General features: G+C 46.5%; 1 protein-coding gene across 2 annotated transcripts in view; it reads left to right on the plus strand.

Annotated features, from left to right (window-relative positions):
- Nucleotides 1-7,671: 7,671 nt before the first annotated feature.
- The window catches only part of RD3 (RD3 regulator of GUCY2D), a 42,070-nt gene continuing 26,469 nt past the window's right edge, over nt 7,672-23,272 (plus strand). The window contains exon 1 of one of the 2 annotated variants that reach the window (XM_071806007.1): nt 7,672-7,691. The gene's annotated coding sequence lies outside the window, so the exon portion shown is untranslated. Of the gene's footprint in view, nt 7,692-8,225; nt 8,324-23,272 lie in introns of those variants that run through there. The other variant, XM_071806008.1, reaches the window with a different exon arrangement.

A 23,272-nucleotide genomic window follows, 5' to 3' on the forward strand; every position in this document is an offset into this window, starting at 1 on the left:
ATGTTTTTGTCTGCTCCATTGGTGTCCAAGCCCAATACTTGTATATGACATGTTACCTGCTAGGTACTCCCATATGACTCATGACCACAAAAATAATAAAAAACCTAATGGGTAATCTGGCCTACAAGGTGTTGCTTGCTGTTATTGTCCAGGGCTGTTGACTGTCACTCAGGGCCTTCTACCATATAATTACAGCCCAGCCTTAGCGGGTCCGCCAGTTCATACAGTACTGCCAAGTGGCGTATGTGCCTATTGCTTCCATGAACGTGGCTCCAGAAGATAACAACATGCACAGGAGGAGAACAGGATACAAATGTGATCGGGAGGATAAGGAGAACCTGGTCATACCACTGTGGGATTACATGCAAGAGCCTGGTATTGTCTGAAGATAAAACAGTTGAGATACCATCGGCTACTCCTGTTATTACAGCCCAGAATTCATCAAGAGCTGAAGTCAAAGAACCAGTAAATTATTTATGATATATGCATAAAAGGGGAAGGCAGGAACATGCAAAGGGCTATTTCATCATTTTCCAGCCAGCGAGGCTGCTTGGTTCCTATTAACCAGCTCTTCTTCTTTTAAGTCTAATTTTGAAAATTTCCAACAAACTCTTCCCCTCTGGCATTGGTCAGGCCAGTGGTAAACTCAGATTTCTGCTCTGCTTGCTTAATTGGTACCTCCAAACCCGGGGTTTATTATGCCTGCCTGCTTCAGCTTGTCTCAGGCCTCAATTGCGAGGTCTCTGGGGTAGGGCTTGTTATGTATAACGGTCAACATTTTTCAAATGGCACAGATTTTCCCTTTGGAAGAAGCTGATTCATCGGTGTGGAAACATTTTGCACTATGGTCTCAACTTGACTTAAATTTCCAGTTAAAAGCATGATCAAAATGCCCCATTTTGTTATGGTCAGAAGTGTCTCCTCTTGTTTCACATTGTACTGTGGCGCACTGGATCTGCCTGCAGAAGTGGGGGCCATGCTTTCCTGGAGAACATGGGGGATTGCGCCCGAGTGCGGGCACAGGCGCTGTGGCCACTGCAGTGGCACAGCCCAATGTTGCATCTGACACTGCTTCAAAGCCCTCTGCCTTCAGCAAGGTTGGGAGCTGATGGGAACAGAGCTGAGCTTCAGGCCAGTCTCCCACACTTCTCAGAGGTCCACCTCAATCATGGTGTTCTCCTGAGGACCCGCCATGTGGCCCTCAGGTGACCTTTTCATCATGTGAAGAGTGTCCACAGGCTAGTGAAACACATGCCTGCATTTTTTCATCTGCCCAGGAACAACTCTTGCTCTGTTTTTGAGTATTTTCCAGTAAGACTGAAGCACCTCTGTCCCTAGTGAAGGAATGGCGTGACTGACTGTGGTTTCCTTTCTCCATTTACTGTTGTGCTCTTGACTGTACCCCCTTTTTTACACCCATTCCTCAAGAGCACTTTAATTGCAGTGTAACAGGAAGTTTTTAATGAGCATATTGTTGTTGGGATTCAGAGAGCAGGCTTTGTGCTGCTTCTGAAGAAAGTACATTTGGTAGAGATTATTTTTCTGGAACGGTTTAAGTGGGCACATGGAGAGGAAACTGAACATAACCCCACAGTGATTTCCTTTCAGGATGAAGCTGCCAGAAGGGCTGGAGCCAAGTCCAGCCTGTCCCCAGCATCTGTGAGTGCTTCAGGAGGGTCTTGTGGCTGAGCCAGTCGGGGAGGCTGACCTGTCCACCAGGAGAGACAGTGCCTTGCAAATGATGCTCCCTGGTCCTCATTCCAAAGTGGTCAGCTCTTCCATGCTTCCTGAGCACCCAGGAAGGGTGTCACTATGTCACCATTAGTTTTCTCCTTGTGCAGCAAGTTTTGATTGTTGTGTTTTTGAGCAGTTCCAGCTACAGCCTCATGGACGGGCAGGGTGAGCAGTGTGCTGCGAGATGTGGAGCTGAACTTGATTTCAGACAGAAAGGCTGGGTGGCAAACCAGACAATGCTTTCTGCAGTAATCATTAAAGACTGCTAGGTTTCAGAAAGGAGCCAGCTCATTCCCACCTATCTGCAGCTACAGCTAGGGCAGAAAAAGTGCATTTTCAGAATGAGAGACACCACAGCATGAAACCGGGCCAGGCAGTCTTCCGTCCCAGGTCAGCCTGAGCAGAGGTTATTTGGAGCTGAAGACTGCTGCATGTGTGATGGCTTTTTGCTCTTGTTTGTAGTGTGCATGTTGCACATGTCAGCTGGGAGTCCAAGCAAAAAGAGCCAGAGGCAAAGGAGTAGGAGATATAATGTCCTCCTCATCCTTGATGGTATCATGTTTGTCTGAGGCCCGAAGAGATGGCTAAAGACTCCTGCATACCTGACAAGTGGTTAATTTGACAAAACTGAAACAGGAGCCTGTATGTTTGAAGGACCCAAAAGCCAAAAACCTGTCACCTGTTATTTCAGGAAGTCATGGGTTGAACAGCTGAACTTATATGAACTTTTTCCTCAGCTCGGGATTTGGTCAGGAAATCACATTATTTAAAATTCGGTGACTTACCAGTGGTTTGCTTTAAAAGGATCTATCCTGCCCTTAATTATGATCCTTAGATCCAGGACTTTTATTTTGTTTAAGTGAACACGTGTTGTGAAATGCTTTTGTGAATCAAATCTAATCAAGTCACTATTCTCCAGCTGGAGCTTGGAAATCTGCCCAAAGTTCATGGCAGGGGAAGACGGTGTGACAGGCAAGGAGTGATGACAACCTGCCAGAGGAGCGCCAAAAAAAGGCGGAGCAGTGAACTGGCCCTAGCAGACAACGAGGTTTCCATGCTTTTCTCCTCTGAAGCGCCTGAACTCCAGGACATACTGGGCGTGTGAGTTTACTCCAGTGAGCCTGAGGCAGTTTCAATTTATGCAATTGCTGCTTGCTCAGCAGATGAGAGGCCCAGCTCTCTCTGATCTCAGTGATGTTCAGAGAATAGACTCTTCTGTAGCATTCTCCAGCATCCAGATGGGCATCTGCCCAGTGCCAGGTGTGGATGTGTTTTGCATTTTTCCAAGCCATGTTTTTGAGGGAGCTTGAAAATGAGCGTCTGAGGACCCCGTAGACTTAAAGAAGAAATTATTACTATTCAAATGACAGAGCAAACAGAAGGAAGGGACATATTCTTGAGTTTTCATTCTGGACATGTGACAGTGACTCACTTCCAGGGTTGGGGTGACAGATACCAAGGGGTCTTGGGTGCAGGGATAGGAGCCCTGTCAGCCTCAGTGCTCTGACAGGTATTGCTGGTACAGTTGCAGTAGCATCTGGAAGGAATACTGTCCTCCAGGGTCTCAGTGCATCCCCAGGCCTTCCCTGAGTGATCTGCCTGCACATGAGCAGGCAGTGACACTTATAGTCCTCTCTCCACAGCTAAAGACTTATCCTTTAACCAGGTCACTTTGGGGAAAGCCTGAGATACAATCTCCACAGAAGTTTGTGTATGCAGTGCAGCTTCACAGCAGCATCATGTGCTGGCAGCATTTGCAAGCACTGGTGTGCTCGTTGGAGATGCTGGCAGTCCTGGTGTGTCACTCCCCCAGGGCAGACTATCCACACAGAGGGCTAGTTGCACACACAGCTGCAAATTGGTAATTCAGGATGTGCTGATGTATCTGTTCTGTACTGATCTGCACAGCTGGAGCGACCAGCTTGACTTGACATATGCTAACCTGAGAAGCAAAGAGGAATTTTGACCTCCCATGTCTCCTCATGGCAGTCTGTGGTGCTGGCAGTACAGTGCTGTACAGCACCAGCATTTACCACATGCTTATTAATGGAAAAATTAAGAGAAATGTACCCAGCATGAGAGCTGTGCCGGGCACCACCGGGCTGACAGCCTTCAGGAAATGCCGCAGTTCACAAAGTTAAATGAGAAGCCTGCGTCAGCGCACCCCTCCTTTACAGGAGAAAAACAAATGGGTGTGTTCTCTGGCTGAGCATCACACCTGCATGCTGTGTTGATGTACTGTGCTGCACAGGGGTCTCAGGTCTTTTGGGGAAGGTGAGGAGCCAGAGCCCTGCAGGACATGAGGCTGGAGGAGTACCATTTCTCTTCAGTATTGAATCCAAAGAGCCTGATGTAACCCAGAGCAGAATGTAGGACAGTCTTGCATCAGGCCTGGAGTACACCTGCCTTTTAAAAACAATCAGCAGGTTTGATTACAGCACAGCATGGCAGCCTGAACAAGGAGACAAACAGTATGACTGGTATTTATCATTGGGACTGTAATTATGCCTGCAGGTCCCATGCTGCTGGGGCCCCAGTGTGGTAAGGGTTGTACGAGGCATGATAAAAGATCATTCCTGGCCCAAAGAAATTAGAATCTCATTTAAAACATCCCAGGAGGGCGAGCCAAATGGGGATGGTGTAAGAGACTGAGGTTTGGAAAAAGCAGGGTGAGTTTGATTAAAGACGAGACAGCTTCCTGGAGGCTCCCACTGAGCTGGGAAGGTTTGCCAGCACCTATGCTGCCCCACATTGTAGGCCAGATAGTGTAGGTGGGCAGGCAGGGTGCGGGGGCAAGACACGATGGTGTCACAGGCTTTGGGTCGAGGAGGAGGGTGGTGGGCTGCAGCTATGTATATGTGTGTATATACATATATATATATATATATATATATATATATATATATATATATATATATATATTCAGAAGGAGTGGGGGAAGGTGAAGGATCCTTTTCCCAAGGCTGATGAAGAATGAGAGCACACCGAGTCCTCTGCAAACATCCGAGACCACCGCTCCCGTCAGAGCATGCGCTCCCGCTCGGCGTGTGCCCCCGACGCTCAGCAGGACTCACAGCACAGCCCTCGTTCGCCCGGCGCCCCGAGTGCAGGAGGCGACCGTCGGTTGCCGCGGGGCCGGTGCCGGTGCCCGCCGCGCGGTGTCACTGCCGGCCCGGCGGCCGCCGCCGTCGAGCGGGGGTGTGGCGGGGGTGAGGTGCGGGCTTGCAGCCCCGCAGGAGCCGGCACAGCTCTTCTCTCCCCCGCCCCGTACCCCCTGCGAATCCCGCGGGCGGGGGCATGCTCCGGCAGAGCTCCCGGGAAGGGGCACCCCGGGGGTCTCGGCAGCCGGAAGCACGGCCAGGCGCCCCTCACCCTCCCCGGGGTGGAGCGAGCAGAAGTGATGAGCGGAGCCGAGAAGAGCCCCCGGTACCCGCCGGGGGCTGGCATGAGAAACCCGCGCGGATGGACACTGCTCGGTGTGGGGCCCAAGCACCTCCGCTGGCTGCGCAGCCCAAGAAGAGCAGCCAAGAGTGACTAATCCGAGCCTGGGGCAAAGCTGGACCGACCACAAACGATTGCTCTTTGATTTATTAGTGGTGTTATTGATTTTCACTTCTCTCTCTGCACAGGCTTTAGAGCAGCTTCCAGATGGCTGGCCTTCAGCTGCTGCAAAAGCACCTACAGCTGCCGCCATCTCACCTGCCTGCTGCACCTTTCCAACACAGGATGAGCTGGAAAGCTTGAGCCTCACAGTTCTCTTGGAGAAGACACATCTGGCATTCCTTGGGTTGCCTGCTGGTAGTTATTTACACTGGACATCACAACTTTCTGGTTACAGATGGGGCTTTTACACTACTAGAAAGGACTCCAGGGCAGTTAATGCTGTTTTGGCGTATGTTAGGTTCTCTTCTTTTGGAAGGGAGAGGCTGAGTTCTGCAGCCCCTGGACTGAATGCACTTTGCCCTGTGTTTTACTTTCAAGAACAGTCTTCTGCAGGGTGCAAATTTGGCAATTTGGGAATCTAGCCACAGGGAGAAAATAGGTCCCTCGGTTCCCCAGTAATCTCCACGAGTGTGGTGTTAACCTGCTCACTAAGACAACCAACTTCCCCGTCTATGCCAGAAGCGTGATCAGCAGGGTTGCTGCAGAAGAGTCCTTCCTCCTAACAAGCAGATATATCTGAGCCAGTAACCTTGCTCTCATGGTGCAGAAAGGGCAGCATTTAACCACACTGCATTTTCAAGCCATCTTAACTTAATTCTCCTTTGAGAAGATTTTAATAGCTTTATCTCCTTCCTCTGGCTTCAGAATTTGCTTTGCTAATTAAAGAGCCTGAAATTTAATGTTTCTTTTTGATGCCTGAAATTTCCTACAGAAATCCATTTTCTCCTCCAGTTTGAACAAGTCACCAGATCTAATATGATATGACAGGCAAGAATTTAATACAGCAGGGTATACACTGAGCAATGGCGTCTCAGCAGGCTCCTTCCCTCCAATACAACTCACTGAGGGTAGCTTTGAAAATAAAGCTCAGTATTTCCTGGGCATACTTCATCTCCAGTGCTCCTGTATTATTCATATTTCTGTGCATAAGTATTTTGACATACATGTTCAAAGCACTTTGCAAGCAGTAGATCACCAGTTTCAGGGGAGCGGCTGGTGTGGCCAACAGTCCTCCAGGCAAGGCAAGAGCAAAACTCATGAGCAGCAAACTTACTTACTTACTTACTTACTAACTAACTAACTAACTAACTAACTTACTTACTTACTTACTTACTTACTTCCTTACTTCCTTACTTCCTCCCTCCCTTCCCCTTTTTTACCTTTTAGGGGCATTCCTCAGTTTAAAGGGCTCCCACCCCAGATATGTCTCTGTGCAAGTGATAATGAGCTGAAGCAATATGTACTGCTCTCATTGCTTCTGTGCAAGGTCTCATAGTTTGTTGTTCTCCCCAAGTACCACCACAGAATTATGAAATTCTGGGATAGTCTTCCTTTTGGGTTAAAAATAAAAATCAATTCTAGCACTCATCTTTCTAGAAAGATTCTTCACAACATTGGAGCACACCCAAGAGGCTGAAAATCAGGAGAGAAATTAAAATATCCTGTATTTGATTTTACTTTAAAGCTGGCAATTATGAAAGTACATTTTATGTGCAGGGGTGGGCAATGACTGGATTTTGATTCACTCCTTGACTTTGGAGTTGGAAATAGCTATCTCAGTACAGGTGGAAGTATTTAATTCTGCCATATGTCTAATGGAGAAGTGGCCTATGCATAAAACCATGAATTATCCTGTTGAGACTTGGTAGGACTGTTCTCATTTGAATCAGTTTTAGAAACATCTGAGCCCAGGGATGTAAGCTGGTGCTATCCTGGTTGTGCCACCAAACCATCTTATGCAAAGGTCCATTCCCACAGGTGGGCTTTAACAAACACCACTTCTTTTGGTGCTTGTTGGTGCCTTTCTTCACTCCTTCCTCTTCACCAGCTGTCGGTTTGCTAGATGATTTCTGAATGTTGCAGGTGGGTACAATTCGCTTTCGTGACTGTTGCAGCAGCTCACACCAAATCCCACTTACTGCCCTTTTGGGAGGTGCAGAATTAGATGCTGGTGGGCAGACTCCTGTAGAGCAGCAATTAATTTAAGGGGGTTGAGGCTGGGTGTCCTAGAGCACAGCTTATGGAAGCTGGAGGTCAGTGCCAGATCCTCAGCACTCAGGAAACTCCATGTGGTCTCTGGCAAGGGTGATAACTCTCACCAGCCAACTTGGGTCTGAGCAGTGCTGCCTTAAGTGTGGGACTGTTTAAGCCCAAGGGGAAGAAGCAGGAAGCAGCATTCTGGAGAGAAGCACCAGGGAGGGCTCCTCCTGCCTGGAGGAAGGTAGTAAACATCTCATGAATGGTAAGTTGCTGTGGCATGAAGAGCGAAACACAGCATCTGGACAAAACATAAGGTAAGCAGTCATTTTAGCTGCATTAATGCACATGGTCCTGCTTGCTTGAGGTATTTAAGAGATGAACAAATTCCTGCACTCCCACAGATAAATTAAATAATAATATGTACAACAAATAGTGTATAACAAGCTTATTAAAGACTGGAGAAGGCTTGGGCTGCTCTGGACAAAGATGTGGGCAGAGATGTGGATTAATTTGCACGCATCTACATGATATTTTTGTGTGTACAGGTGTTTTAAACCAGCTTTACAATTAGCAAAGTTGTCTTGAGTTGAAAAAATAAGTCAGACTGGATACAAGGAAATGCTTTTTCCCCGTGAGGACAGTTGAGCAGTGGAGCAGATTGCCCAGAGGGGGGCTGTGCAGTCTGCATCCTCTGAAGTTTTCAAGACTTGGCTGTATAAAGCCCTGAGCAGTCTGGCCTCGTTGCTGACCCTGCTGTGAGCAGGAGGTTGGGCTGAGATCTCCTGAGGTCCCTTCCAGCCTGAATTATCCTTGATCTTGTCTCTGTTCCTGGAAGGATTGGGCTTTACCGTGCAGCTGCGGCTCAGATGGTCTCTGTGTGCACATCCTTGCAGATACACACTCACTCCTTCCCTCCCTTCCTCCTTGAGCAGCTGGTGTTTTGCTGGTAAGTGATGTCATCCCATTTGCTTACTTAAGAGATGCATCATTAGTGGGTAAGTAGTTTATGCAATGCTGCTAGTGTGAATTAAGGTAGAGCTGGGTTAAGCAGGCCCAGGGCAATGAGGGCATGCTCTGCATGGTGAGCTATGGAGAAAATTGCTGCAGGAGGCTAGTGGCTGGATTACAGGAGATTAGAGGATCGAGAAACACTGCGTTTCTTTCCTGTTTCCTATGCCCTGCACGGCAGAGCACTGATTGGGAAGGGTTTTTAGTCAGTTGCTGTAAGTGAGCTCAGTAAAGGTGTGTTCCCTGGCAGTGCCCTTTACCCAAAAAGACCTGCCTTTGGAGAACAAATGAGGCTTAAAAAAATAGTTTAAGAAAATCAGTCACTTTTGTAAAATCACTTTTTATCTCTGCCTGTGTGGATTTCTGTACCAGTTTTGCCTTGTGAGGCTGTACCAGGCTTCAGAACTACTGAGGTGCTGCAGCAGCTAAGGACTATAGGATAGGGGGGCATACAGACTTGACGGCACCAGCAGAAGCTGCTCTTCAGGCTTAAAGGAAAACTTTACAGGTAATAGAGGAAAAAAAAAAAAAAAAAAAAAGGAAGGAGCTGCTTGGAAGTTGTTTCAGCAATAGATAAACCTTTGTGGTTTCTTCTCCCACACTTGCGTACTATTACTGCTTATGCTCCAGTGGCACTCAGAAATGTGTGTGTGGAGCTGTTGTGAAGCAGAAATGGTGCATGACAGAGCATTTGCCTCCAAGGATGTATCTCAGACCAAACAGAGAAGATGGATAAAGGAAGGACAGAAGCTACAGAGGGCTGACAGAGGGACATGACACCATAAAGCATCTGGCTCCTGTCTGTACCATACACCTCACCTTCAGAGATGTGTGTCAGACTCTGGATTCTCCTGAACTCTAAGGGAACTGGAGCGTAGAAGGCTTACACCTTATCATATAGCTCAGGTGAATGTCTAGCCCACCTCACCTCATGTAGTTGAGCAAATTATGTTCCTACTCAGCTTAGCCTACACAACATCAGTTTGCTCGTGTTGCTAATAAAGGTCTGATTTGGATTAGCACACAGGGCTAGGTGAGTGGGAAGGAAAAGAAATACAAACACAGCCCTTTGGTAGGCAGAATAATAATCACTACTCACTGACTCAATAGCAAGGATCTTATCACTGTAAAAGAACTAATGTTATTGAACAACATCCTAAAAATGCCATTGTCTGTAAGGAGGGAGACCAGACCCATGGAAGAGAGGAAAAGAAAGCAGAACTGGTGAACCACATAAACATAATTGATTTTCAGAGTTTTAAAATGTTATTAGGAAAGCTGTCAGTGTATCTCCAGTGACTGGAGAAAGGCAGGGCAATAGCATCTACTGAGGTTCAGGGCAGCACAGTCTGTTCTCCTGCAGATCTGAGACCCCTAGATGGGAATCTGGCAGCTGTGAGCACCAAGTGTCAGCTGCAGGCCTGGAAAACCATCAGCGCCAGCTGCAAGTCTGAGGAGCACATCTGGGCATGCAGCTGGGGGTGCAGGGTGCTCTGAGATGGATGCAACACACTAATCCCTTCTGCCAAAGCAATGAGTGCTGTGGGAGCTAAGCTGCAAGCCCTGCAAAGAGGAATTAGAGTAATCAAGTCTGTGTCGTGAGTACATGTATTTCTGCTGAGAGACCCTGATGGGATCTAGCGGAGGGATAATGGGACAGGAATACCTTTGAAGCCCTTGAGGTTTCTTGGGCTTTCCTGGGAAAGGAGGGGCTGAAAGGGCTGTGGAGGCTTGCTGTCTGCATCCACCTCCACCTTATCCCTGCCAAGAAGCAGTTGGAAAGTAAAGAGGGGATTTTCATCCTGCCAGTGTCTGCCAAGCACTACATCTTTACTATAACTTGGGCTGAGGAAAAAGGATCCTTGCTTCACCGGGGAGATTCCTGTTCTGAGTGTAAATCACACAGTAAGAAGTACACAGCTGGTTATTAGCCTAACCTTACATCTCAGCCTAACATAGGCATGACTCCTACTAGCAGTTTTGTTTGTGCATTTAATCACAAGTTCATTTACTGCTAGAGACCGGTGCTGGCATCTGAGCCTTCTGGGCATGATTCCAAAGAAAGTGGGAGTGTGTCTCTGTCCCTCAAGCTGGAGCCCACTGAGACTGAGATGCTCAGCTATCCTCTGTGGAGAGTAAGGGCTTGGGACCTGGAAAGGACTCATCTTACTTGCACTCGTCCTGGCTGATGAACACTGTCTGTGCCCCCTTCTTGGGGCAGACATCCCGATTTGAGAACCCACCCCTAGGCACTGTCCTTGGGGCGGTCTGATCAGGGAGAGCTGCTCTCTCCTTGCATTGCTTTCTGTACTTTTTTTAGGCATCCCAAAGGACTGCACACCACTGTGTTCAGCCAGTCTGAGAGTGACTGCAATTGCATGGAATTTAAAAGTAGAATTATTTGTTACTACACAAACCTAACTCAATGCACACTTATTATGCTCTGTGTTGTTTTTAAGCAAAACTATTCTTATAATCACATTCATTGACAATTAAAAATTTATATATGGAAATCTTGCTGAAGATACAAATGTGGCTGCTTGATTATAATGACAAACTGCAAAAAGAAAAGGGGAAAAAAGAGAAAGAAAAAGTCATTCTCTTTGTTCTGCCTTTCTTCCCTGAAGTAAGAACCTGGTTAAATGAGTTAACCATTATCCTACACTTCAGAATAATGTTGCTAAAAATGAAACGTAAAATTAGCCTGTCATTTTTCTGTCATTCACTTGAGATTCAAGCTGTCCTTCTGCAAATCTTTTAATTTCTATTAACATACCTTGTGGCAGATATGTGGAATTTCAGCAGCAGTGACGGGGTGCAAACTGGTCTGGCCCTCGTGTCCTTCAAGCATGTTCTGCCTGGCCAGGGCTGTCCTGCTCACAGCTCACTCAGAGGGAAGTTTTGCTTCTCCTCCCTGCAAAGACCCTCTTGTAGCAAATCTGGCAAATCTGGCCCCACTCTCCTGCCTCCATGCCCAAACTGTGCTCCATGGGATGTCCAGCCTTTCCCTGCTGTGCCAGGAAGGCTCACATTACTCTGTGATGCTGGCGAGGATAAAGTGAGGCTGGTGGCCTGGTCCAGGGGAGAGCTGAGGTGGCTGCACTGCTGTGTGCTGGTGTTGGGAAATGGGTGGGCAGCTTGGAAGGTTTTACCGGGAGCTTTGTGAGGACAATGGGAACCTGCTGTGATCCTCAGGAACGAGCCAAGTGGAGTCCAGATGTGAGCAAAAGCAATCTGTTCTCCTTCATGGCAGGTCTCTGGTGTGGGATGAAGCTGGAGACATGGCTCGGATGGCACAAAAATCATCCCTGGCAAGAGCCCAGGCATTTGCATGAGAGGGCCAGAGTGAGAAAGACAGTAGGCTGATGGTCTTGGCACGTGCCATAAGGAGCCAGCTGACTCTGACAAAAGCGAGAGGTACAGATCAGGTCCAACGCAGCACCACCCCTTTGATGTCAGTGAGAATCCCTCCAGAGACACAGTGCCGGGACTCCTGCCTCAGGCAGAGAGTCCTCTCAGGTTTTGCAGAACATTATAGGTTATGATTATGCCTTATCTAATGGATGGGAGGCAGTGCTATTTGGACAGTAACACACATTCATGCTTGGCTATTTTGGTACTGGAGGAAACTGTTTCTCTACTGGATGCTGAAGAGGCCTGCATTGCTCCCATCTGTTTGAGTAGTGGGTGTCTTTGATCAATTGGCCAGGCAAACCAGCTAAACTCCCTCTGAGATTCTGCTCCTGCAGTGCTTTGTTTGTCCAGAGCTTCTCAGTTTTATCCTCAAGCTGTTGGGATCAAACATTTTTTTTAAAGCCCGAGGAGAATCTAAAGGTGAATTTGTTCCTAGTTTCAGCTGGAGGACTCTGTGTGTTGGCTGGCACACAGCCGATGCACAGGCCCTGCCCGAAGCCAGCTGAAGCACTTTGTCTGATGGAAATTCTTGGGCTTTCAATTTGATGTCTTCAATCCACAAGCTGCCACTCTGATTTTTTGGGCAGTCACTCTGCTTAATGAAAAATTTAGGATTTCACCAGTAGTTTCTAGACCAAGCTTGGCCTCGCTTTTCCTCCCCAGGTTGAAATGTGTGTAGATGAAGCTCACATCATTAGGGCCAAAAAAGTGTGTGCTAACTGAAACCGTTTTAGCCATGGTGCCACCTCCAAGCAGTCCTTGCATGCAAGTTTTCATGTCAGGTTGAAGCAGGCATCATCCAGTATTAATAGTGGTGACTGTTCTAGGAACAGACCTAAGGCAAAGCTGATCAGTATTTGCCATCACACCAACTTCTTCCAGACCAATTCTTGAGGACATGACATGAGTAACCCAGTATAGACATGTGCACAGGTGGTACTTGGTGGTGAAATCTGAGCTGAGTTGTTTCTAGCTGGTTATAGGCTCAAATGAACCTGTGAACCAGGGTTTTTACTGGTGGGGGAAGCAGGCTGTGGGAGGAAAGGTCATCTTGGCCCTCACACCTGTCGCATTCAGAATGAGCAGCCAGAAATCATAAAATAGCCAAACGCCCACCCATGGGGCAGGGGGTGCATGATCTTACAGTAAAACTGCCCTGTTTCTAGTAATGCAGTCTCTGTTCATTTAAAAGCTGCTGCGTGCCTTTGCTGCTGCTGACTGGGAGTGCTGGCCAGGGCCAAATCCTTCCTTCAGTTTTACACAGTGGCTCACTTTTGACCTGTAATATTTGCTGGGCTTTTTTTTTTTTTTTTTTCAGCAGAAACTGTACATCACATTAAGCAATGGAGGACATACGCTACTGATGGGTGGAGATCATAAAGATTTGGGGCTGGGTTGGTTATTGTCACCTCTAACCTGCATTGCATCAGGAAAGGCTGCTCACTCCTGGCCCAGCCTGGTTTCTGCTGAGGAAGAAATGTCAGCACTCCTAGCAGCTCACATCTGCTTGCAGATACCAGCCCACGCTTGATCCCAAATTCTCTCAGGGTGCAGGGAGCTCAGCTCATTTTTGGTTTAATAGTTCTTTTCCTTTCAAAGGTGGTGGTGACTGCAGTCGAAAGGCATGAGTTTCTAAAATATCCCACCTCCTCAAAAAAATATAGTTTTTAACTTTCTCAGAGAGACTTGAAACATCTGCTAGTGTCACAGGAAGCAAAAGCAGCGATGTTAGGAATGAATGAAACATGCCTCATCCACCTCTGAAGTTTCTCTGCGCTCAGAGCTGTCATGCCTGGCCATCCCATCGCAAGCATTTGGGGTGAGCAGTGACTCATCCCCCTCATTCTGCTTTTTACACCTCCACACATCTGCCCTTGTTTTTAGAGTTGTGCTCCAGTGAGAATAACAGTTTGTTTACTCCGTGAAGGCAATATTACTAGTGCCTAAAAAATTCTGGATGGTCCTGCTATTGGTGAATGGTGTCAGCATTTTCCTAAGTTATATGAAACTGTTTTGACATGCTGTCACAAATCTTATAGAGAAATAAATGGAGGGATTTTTTCAGTGATCTAGGTTTGAAACAGGAGGGACTGCAATTTGCACCCCTGTGGCTTGCAGGTTGCTGACCCCTTCTTTGACCAGCTTGTTACTCTGCAGCAGCAGGACCTGGGGTAGTATGTGACCACCCTCCCCAGAGAAACATTTGGGAGGAGAGGCTTTGTGTTCACAGAAGCCAGAGAGACTAAGATGAAGAAGGACATTTCCTTTGCATTTTCCTGGGACTGTGATCATGGCTTCTAGATGACAGCTCCATCCCAAAGGTCAGGGAGATGCAAGACAGCTTTGCATTAAGTCACACACTGGAGACACTGTGGCTCACTTGCTAGCTTGATCTGATGGGCATCCTTGCAGGAGGGATGCAGGTAACTCCCAGTGTGCCAGTGGTCCTGGTGCAGATCCTGGTGAATTGCTGCTGGGGTGTCCTGTCCTCCAAGCAGTAGATACAGCCGTGCACAGGATCTGCTTTCCACACAGATGGTTTCATTAGACCAAGCCAAGCTCTTAATGTGAAGCAGGGCAGTGGCGCTGGCTCCAGTGGAGTTTCAGCTGTCTGTGGCAGAGATGAGGTCTCCTCTCAGGACCAGTGTCTGGTGTAATTGCCCTGCAGCCAGTGTGCAGAGTCAAAGAAGAGCTTGGCTTTCCACAACCATTTTTCTGAAGTGACCCACACACTCAATTGGGGCAATGCCTGAGTAGATGGCTAATCTGAAACCAGCTAGTAAAGTAACAGGAGTGCTGTTTTTCGTGTGGAATTGTGTTTTTGTTTTTAACTTTTAAGGTAATAGATCATATTATAGTTGAGCATCTTTTACTTCAGAGTCAGTAGCTTCCTCTTTTTAAGTTTCTTCATTGCACACTTACTAAAACCAGACTTCTGTGACCCTTATATTTTGTCCCCTTCAAGATGGCTGCTGCTGAACATGTGTTTAAAAACCCCGGGTGTTTGCCTGCAGGTTTGTGTGTGGCAGGGCAAGTGGGAGTAAGAGCTGGTAATACAGAACAGCAGGAGCTCTCAATTTCCTGCTCTTTCTATTGCTTTCAGATACCTCTAAAACAAGGTGCTCCACAGCCCTGTGGTGCAATCTGCAGTGATGAGACTGCACTCTATCTTTGACATTTCAATTTCTTGCTTTTTTTTGCTCACCTGAAAGACTAATCCCTGCTTCTGTGCCTTGCTGTGATTCAGTTCCTGCTGCATAATTCCTGACTCCTGTAATGCCCAAAATACAGTTTAACCAGTGACATGAGGTCTTATCCCTTGCTCCAAAGCCTAAATGAAAGGACAGCTTAATGTAAGTAATCAGCTCCCAAAACCGTTGTGTGTGGAATGTTTATTCATCTTTCCCTTTTATGAGACACGTCCATCATTAAACCATCCCAAAACATTCTAAAGGTGTGCATACACATGTTCATCCTATTACAGAAGAATTGCTCATTACAGATTCCAGAACTCCATGTTTCTCAGGCAGGAGGCAAGCGACATGCTGGGCGCCAGCTGCACACAGACTGTCACCCCTCACATCACACATCACTTGCTATGTGCTGGCTGACCTCTGCCAAAATATTATCCCAGCAGCCACGCCACGTTTGGCTGTGTAAGGGCTGCCAGCGCCCTCAGCCAAGCGGAAGAGCATAGCATTGCATCTGCTGAGTGCCAGCTCAGAGGAGTGGCCAGATTCTTGGCTGCCATAAATTGTTAGGGTTGTGCTACTCTCAGAGGAACTACCTGCTTTTGCAGTGCCTTATCACCATTTAGAAATCTGGGCCATTAACAAGACAGATGGTCTTAATCCTGTTCTTATTGGGTAGCTGTGCACATCACAAGTGAGACTTATTCAACTGTTAGGGGCAGTCAGCAGAGACCTCAAGGACTAAGTGTCAGTGGAAATGGCCTCCGCAGCTGGTCCCTCCCAGCCAGGTTGGAGCAGATGGCAGGCGAGAAACTCTCTGTATGGTACCTGTTTGGTCACTGAAAAGAAGACCGGTTCTCAGGACAGTTACAGCTTTCATAAAGAAAAAATAACCACCCATTGAGCTGAATAATAGCTCCAATAGTCAGGAAATGCCTTAAAGAATAAATGTGCAGGTAAATGCTATTGCAGAGCCATCCGAATCAGGACGCTGCAGCCCCTGTGAGAGTTGACCGATGTGTTTCTGCTGAAAACAGCATGCCTCACTGGTGTCATAATTTCATTACAGTTGGTATCACAACTCAAAATGCATTTGTCCTTGTCAAGCATCGGTATGGCATGACAGGATTAAAAAAGAAAAAAAGCGCTGTCGTACAAACTCAGTGAACGCTTCAGCTTACCATAACTCAATCTTTCGTTCTTCTTTCCCTTGTGCCGCTACCTCAACCATTTTTGAGTGATGGCCCTGCTATTTATAAAGTGTCATGGTGCCCACCTTCACCTTCCAGCTTTCTTTTGCTACCACACAGTGAACATCAGTTCAACGTCAAGGATTTGGCGTCTTGAAACTGTGTTTTTTGTTTTGTTTTTTTTTTGCCATTCTCTGTAGCCCTTTTCAAATTCATAGCAAAGCCTTTCAGTAGAGTTAATGAATTATTCTGCAGAGGCCAGGCAGTTTCTGGAACACTGGACTCAGACATCACAGAACTAATCCTCCTGTAGCCCTGTCACTGAGAACACATCAGTGTTTCCCCCTTCAGCTTCCTTGCATTTCAGCTACTGGTGCAGAACCAGGCTCATTCTGCCTGAGCTGTATTACATGAATCACGGCAAGCCACTCCTTGTGGAGATGATAATCTTTCTAATCTTCTATCATTATCTCCCAAAGCATCAGGAATGTTCTGGATAAATATTTGCAGAAAAAAAAAAAAAAAGACACCTCAACTCCCTGTGACTGAGCTGGGTTTAAATCTGATCATCTGCTTTGAGCTCATCTCCAGTTTAAAGCTTGACTGTGTTACAGGTACAGATTATTCGCTCTGAGCAGGGTTGAAATGAGAGTAAAGAGAGGGTGAAGGCATCCCAAGCCAGAGACTGTTCTGATGTATGCATGGGTCAGATCCCATGCTGGTGTGAGCAGAGCAGAGTCAACAGAATTGTGGTGGTGTACCTTAAGCTGAGTATCAAGTCTTTCTGGGTAACAGTTACTGAGCTGCAGCTGTCAGAAATGTACCTTATTGAATCAAAAAAATCCTGAGACATGAAGTCACCAGGTCTGGTGTTTATTTCAGCCTATCTGCTCCTCCACAATCACTGGATCAGCAACAAAATATTAAGATGACTGTTTCTGCACCTGCCCTAGACCTTGCGAAACAGAACAGCTTCACAGGTGTGCAGGACCCACCATTCCTGTGAGGCGGGTGGTCAGCGTGGGCACCAGGGTCCAGCCCCAGAGCCTCTCCACACCACATCTCATGTGAGGATGCAGGGCTGAGCTCTGAGGAGGAACCAGAACCATCAATTTTGTAAATCTGTACAGATCCAAAGGTCGCCCTGGTTTGTCTCCAGGTTACTGGGAGGCCTTTAGGAAGTCTTAGGTTATGAAAGACCAAGACAGAGGAATTGAGGAGCAGTGTCCCCATACAGGCACTGAAGAAGATGGAGCTGGTATTTCTCTACGTCAAGACTGATACTTTGTAGTGGAAATATATTTGTAAGCACGTCAGAAAAACAAGGTGAAGTAGGCAGTGTGAAGGCTCATTTCTCCGGCTCAGCTCTCCTGAGAGGTGCTGGGACCCTGAGGAGCGGGATGTGCTCGCACCCCTCAGCAGTGAGGCCAGTGCCACAAGCTGCATGGTGTGCACATCTGGGGGCAGCGAGGAAGACATACACCTTGGCACGGAGACAGGTTGCCAGCTGCTAGGCACCATAACCCAAGGAGTTGATCTGCTGCTGCCAAAACACAGCCCACTCCTCAGATCCAGCATCCCCCACGCTTGTGTGGCTACTCCAGAGACCACCGCCACCAGGACGCTTTGCTTTCTGGAACAAACCAGCAGCAACTGGAGGGAAAGCTAAGACGGCAGTCAGACGCTCTGCTTTGAATGTTGTAGCTTGCCTACCAATAAAATCTCACTCTAAAAGTTACATTTGGCTGTGGATGCACTTCCCTATGAGCAGCCCTTCGACTGTCAAAGGAAGCTGGTTGCTGCCTGCAGGAACCTGCGCTGGGCTCTGCTGCTAAATGAAGACGGTATGAGCTGTCAGGCACGGACAACATACAGTGCATTGATATTCTCCTTGCGGAGACAATTTCACTTTAGCAATAAGCAGCTGAGAGTGGAATGAGTTATTTGTTTTGCATTTTACTTTTTGTCAGCAATTTTGCAGGGGATTCTCTCTAGTTCTGCTACCTGCTGCTGAAACAGGTCCTCAGAGACAGCGGCACCTCACCTTCCCTCTTCAAGAGAGTAGCCTGGTCATTCAGCTTTCTCTTTTTTCTCTTTCTGGTACCTGAGGCTTGTCTGCATGAAAAAAATAAGACAGTATTGAATATTATGTAGTAAATTATTTGGGCGAAGTGGGAAAAAGAGGTCTTACAGCAGAATCAGAGTGTTTTTGCAGTAGCTGCTCTCAATTGAGACAGTTTCTTCCTTCTGGTAGGCAAGCTCTGAGCAGGCTACCAATTCACAGTAATAACAGTATCCAGAAAATAATTGAGGCTTTAATTTCTAAACCATTCCTTCCAGGTCAGCCATGAGTTGAGAAATTAACTGGTATAACCAGTAAACTCATTTTCCTCTGTAAGTCCATGGAGCGACCAAGTACAGTGGGACACAGACTGTCTTCTTACAGAGAATGACTTGAAAGCAATGTTGAACAGAGATGATCAGTATTTTTTTTGTAACTTCAATGAGGCAATGTCTTTTTTTTTCTTGATATAAGGGGGTGGACAGATTTTGCATACGAAAAGAACCTCGTTTCTACTTTTTACCTCCAGACTGCCTCTGCTCTTGCTTGCAGAGCTGCCTGATCACCCAGTCCTCAGCTTTTCAGCAGTTCCAGCCCCTTTATTTCAACAGAAGATCCCACGTACTAAACTGGTGTTTACTATGCTGGGCATAAGGTACCAAAATCTCTTACTTTCTGGGATTTCCTGGTAGGTAAGAGACACAGTGAGCTCAGTACCATGCAAAATCAGAGCCTGCATGTTCTGAATTTTCTTCCTGAAACACTAATCATAGAAAAGAAACAAATGCTCTGGTAGAGTGGCTTCAATTTGCCTGGTTCATCTACATGGAGAAAATCTTCAATGAAGTCTGTATCAGTTCCCATTTGTCTCTTTAAGTTCATGCTGATAACCTAGGGTAAAATCTTGCTCTGAATTTGCAAACAAGTTACACCTTCAGCTTGGGAGGACACAGGCCATGTACTTTAGAGGCTTTCTGTGTGTGTGTGTGTATGTATGTATAAATGAGTGGCCTGGGAGTTGTGGTTGGCCCTGACTGCCTTTGTCTCACTAAAAGGCAGTGCTCTGGGGGACATATTTCTCTGCTTTTCTTGCAATGTTGTGCATTAATGCCATTCCTCAGGCTAAGAATAGCTAGAGTTCATCTTGATGGCTGTTGAAACAGCATAGACCAGAACAGCAGATCTTAGTAATATGCAGGCCAAACCCAGCTCTCAGCTGCACAGACTTCTGTGCAACAATTTGAAAGTTAATGATGCACTAGGGACACTGTGGTGTAGATGAAGTACCATGCTGGTTGAAAAACCACTCTCAGAGCTCTCTCTTATTCCTTTATCTCAGTGGAAGAGGTAATTTCAAATAAGGTCTCATGGGGATATGCTATGAGCCTGTCTGTACTGGATATTTTTATTAGTGTCCAGTGGGACTGACTGGAGAATATATTTATACCATTTTGCAATGACCTTCTTGCCAGAAAGGACTGAAAACACCCGCAGTGAGGGCCTGAGTTAAAAAATGATCTGGACTAACAGGGGAAATGGCCCAGAATGAAATTCAGTAATGATGAAGGTGAAATTATATATATAGGAATGTACAACAGTACAAGTGGCAGAACTACAGCAAAATAAGACCATGGGGTCGTAGCAGGTCATGAGATAAATACAAGTCACAGGTATTCTGCTGTGGCAGCTGCTCTGCACGCCTATTACGTGGTATGAGTACAAAGGCTAATTTGTGTGAAGGAGAACTTATGCTAGATACGAAGAAAAAAGCTGTTGCTGTGAAACTTTTTAAGCACAGCTGGTAGCCAAGGGAGGCCACAAGATCGCTGCTATCGTGGGTTTAAGAACAGATTAGATGAAGATCTGTCAGGGGTGGCCACCATGTGCTTTATGCTGCCCTAGCGCTGGCCGTGGGCAAGGTCACCTGCCCAGCTCCTGCAGCTCTGTGCACAGTCAAGCCCATGCAACACCAGTTATACCTGCCTTGCACCTTCTCCAGCAGAGTCCTTCCCTGTGCTTGGGCCAGCTGATGATCCAGAGCTGAGAAAGGGGCATGCTGGGGAGGTGACACTGCTCACACTGCTGCTGTGGGGCCCAGGAAGGCCACTGACACCAGCCACCGCTGCTGTGAGGAGGATTTATCACCAGCGATGGCCACCTTCAACACCTGGGCTTCCATGGCACAGGGATTGGGGAGTCAGCCCTGTGTTGCTGGTCCTTCCTTGCTGTTTCACTGCTAGGCTTGGAGCTGGTTCTGCTTTTGTTTGGCAGCAAAGGGTACTTTATCCTTAAGTCCTTATTTGAGGGAGTACACTTTAACCACACAAACAGTCCCCAGATGTCAGCCCCAAAAGTGCAGCAACAATAAGGCCTGGAGGGACAGGATTTTTATTCTGCGCAAACTGTGGGAAAATTGCATAAATTTGCTGAATTTGTCCATGTGAAAGAAGAGGTTGTAAGAGGGCATTTTAGCTACCATGTGTCTGTAAGGTGTCATGTGGAATTTACAAAAGAAAAGGGAATGTGACAGTCTTATCGCCATATGTTAAGAAGAGGCAAAAGAGCACTGACAAGGCTTTGAGAAAGTAATTTAAGAGAATTGGATTTTGAAGCACTTGTACACTTTGAACAGCTCCCTCTCTGCTAAACCCCAAGATTATTTCAGAAAATTGCCAAGCAACACAGAGGCCATATATTGTAAAGACTATATGATCCAGACATTTCTTTAAAAAACGAAAACAGGATCGAACAGATCAGGAAAATCTTGCTTTTCTGAGCTTCTGTTGCATTTCTTGTCCCTCTGCTCCTTCCACAGACAGAATCCCCTCCCCTGCCACTCATATTCCTTTCTTGCTTAATTTTCTTGTTCGAAAATCTAGATGTTTTAAACTTTGTTTTTCATAAGCAGGTTGTTGGAAAAGTTGTTTGCCTCCGAAATGCAGTTAATCATTGGACAAACAGACTTTAAATGCTGTGCTGTTGTCTAGCAACTATACTATAAACAGCCCTCCATTTGTCTCCTGTGGGTAATCGCTGATTTCTCGGGGATTAAAGCTTAAGTAACACTCCAATCTAGGTGCATGCATCAGAGCACGACGTATTACAGCAGATTACTTCTCCAAGTACACAGCTTGCTTAACTGTTTAGAATCACAAGAGAAAACCAACAGCTGCAATGATAAGAAAATGAGCACTAGGTTGTCAAGTAATTAATATTTTTAGTTATGATGTAGGACATTTTATTGGCAGGCTCAAAAGGATTTCTGTCATACAGAAAGGTGGGGTGGCAGATAAGCTTCAAATTAGATCTCATCTAGGCTGAGTCTGAGTTATTCCAAATATGTCTTGATAACTGCTGCCCAACAGAGTCTACACGTTCTCTTGCATTTGCTGCCTCATGCTGCAGGTATGGAGTTTTACCTTCCAGTTTCACCATGCTGCAGTGGGATATCACAACTCACTTGTGGGCACAGAGGCTCAGGACTGATTGAACTGACTCTCTACGTGTTGTGAATACAATTTACTAGATGCATCTGCTTCCATAGATCACCGTCTGCTTAAGAGACTGGAAGCATGTACTATTGCTAAATCACTGCATTTAACACCTTTCCCAGGGAAATAAGTTCCCCTGCAGCATGTACTGTCTTTGGCTGCTGATAGTCTCAGAATAATTCTGGGCAAAGGATGAATGGGGCAGCCTGGGGCTGGCCATAAGGAAAGAAAAATTGTTCAGCTGAATTTAGATGAAATTTAAAAAAAAAAAAATCAATCACAGGCTCTAGATTTAGAATAAATCTCAGCATTTGTGGGATTAGTTTCAAATGTTGATCTCCCACGCTGAAGGAAATACAGGTCTGTGGGTGGGTAATGTTAAATATCTTTAGGAAAATGGGCGTTCAACTGAAGGAATTATGTTCAAGACATTTATCTCAAGATTTACCTTAAGAATTCACATTTTAAAGAGAACTAGTTTGAGAAGATCTGAAAAATAACCTTATGCTGGGGTTCCCCACCCTCCCCTTGTGATGCTACTTTAAAAGCTTGTTCATGACCCACAGGAAGCAACTAAAATCTTGCCTCAGTCCTGCAACACTTTGGCTTTCCAGGCTTTAAATATGCAGTCAGGAGGCAGCAGAAGCAACACACTCACTTAGCCTGGTCCAAACCCCAATGTGCAAGAATGGGTAAATTGTCATAAATTGTCACTTCGCAAATAGCAAGTAATAGGTTGAGAGGAAATTGTCTCAAGTTGCACCAGAGGAGGTTTAAATTGGATATTAGAAAAATACAGAAAACTCGGAAAGGGTTGTCAGGCATTGGAACAGGCTGCCCAGGGAAGTGGTGGAGTCACCATCCCTGAAGACATTTAAAAAACACGTAGATGAGGTTCCTAGGGACATGGTTTACAGGTGGACTTGACAGTGTTAGGTTAATGGTAGGACTCAATGATCTCAAAGGTCCTTTCCAACCAAAACAATTCTATGATTCTATGACTGTCCCCCACTTTTCCCAGCCCAGCTGAACTGGAGGAGCCCTTGTAGTTTTTGCAGCATCAGACCCCTCTGTCTGCAGGCTCAAGTAGAGAAAGTGTGCGGAAAGTGAGGAGCAGCCTCCCTGAAGTGAAAGACCTCCCAAGAGTCAAGCCAATGTGAGGGCTGCACTGTGCCAGCTTGTCTTTCCAGCTGTGCCAAAAGGCATTTGTTGCTTGTGGCCAGTGTTTGAGTGCTTGGTATGTTGATGGAGCAGTGCAAGGGGCAACTCAAATGCTGGGTTGAAACCTACTTAGATACCAGTGCTTTCCATGTGCTGTCTGGGTGACCGAGCAAAGAATCTGTGGGTATAAGTGATATCTCAGGGAATGTGGGCTTAATTCAAATGCTCACAGGGTTCTCCCCTCTGAAACACCATCATTTCAGAAACCTTTTTTCATAAGCAGTTGTTTTCAACGGGAAAGGGGTGATCATCCTTACCTGTCTGTGGGAGGTAGGCTTTAAGGTCTTCAAGGTCTTAGGATGTGGTGATGGGCCGATT

The sequence above is a fragment of the Patagioenas fasciata genome, chromosome 3, assembly GCF_037038585.1.
Source record: "Patagioenas fasciata isolate bPatFas1 chromosome 3, bPatFas1.hap1, whole genome shotgun sequence".
NCBI classification, from domain to species: domain Eukaryota; kingdom Metazoa; phylum Chordata; class Aves; order Columbiformes; family Columbidae; genus Patagioenas; species Patagioenas fasciata.